This window comes from Zea mays, chromosome 8 (assembly GCF_902167145.1).
Source record: "Zea mays cultivar B73 chromosome 8, Zm-B73-REFERENCE-NAM-5.0, whole genome shotgun sequence".
In the NCBI taxonomy this organism is placed as follows: Eukaryota; Viridiplantae; Streptophyta; class Magnoliopsida; order Poales; family Poaceae; genus Zea; species Zea mays.
In genome coordinates this window covers 130,146,941-130,147,648 of record NC_050103.1, presented here as the reverse complement: position 1 = coordinate 130,147,648, position 708 = coordinate 130,146,941, and the positions used below count along the sequence as shown (strand labels likewise).

Below are 708 nucleotides of genomic sequence, written 5' to 3'. Positions count from 1 at the left end.
CTGGCAAGGGCTGGCAGACAGCTTATATAGGGCCATGTCCACCAACCGATAAGCTCGCGATCCGATCTAGTCGTAATCCGACATGCTCGCGATCCGATCTGATCATGATCCGATAAGGACTCAGATCCTTATTTGTTTCCACCATTCTCTTGCCGTACATGAACTTTTGTGATTTTTTAGGATTTAATTGAATTTCTCAATTGGGTCAAGCCTATAAATCCAACAAAATGATATGGTTTTAACTTTTGAATTAGAACCTTTCCAATAGTCCATTTCTCAAAACGACGTCCATCTATTATGCTATGCTATATAATAGGCCACTCTAAAATCTAAAGGACAGTTTAAAACAGTCATACAACATCTACTAGCGCACCAACATTCACTAACTTACAAACTTTCTGAAACAGCACATAAACGTCATGTGTGTCTTTAAGTTGTCTCCTCCTTACCTTCAAATCTTCAGTACATGCTTCAAAAGAGTGATGAATGACCTGTACAGCTTAGAACCCTGAGCTTCTTCTAACTCATCTTCTTTGACATGAAAGGAAAGCTGAGAACTAGAAAGAGGGCAAGCAGCCTAGCATTGCGGAAGAGAATCACTCACTTAGCCAGAAGGCCTGCCACCATCCACATTCCATCCACACCATGAGGGAGGTCTCCCAAGAAGATGGACCAAATAATGGAGATAGGCAAGCCATTCTTGGCTAA

At 41.5% G+C, this 708-nt stretch overlaps 1 non-coding gene across 1 annotated transcript; it reads right to left on the bottom strand.

Annotated features, from left to right (window-relative positions):
• Nucleotides 1–602: 602 nt before the first annotated feature.
• MIR169q (microRNA MIR169q) lies at nucleotides 603–708 on the bottom strand. Its single transcript, NR_121140.1, has one exon. It is a non-coding gene; the product is annotated as a microRNA MIR169q (primary transcript).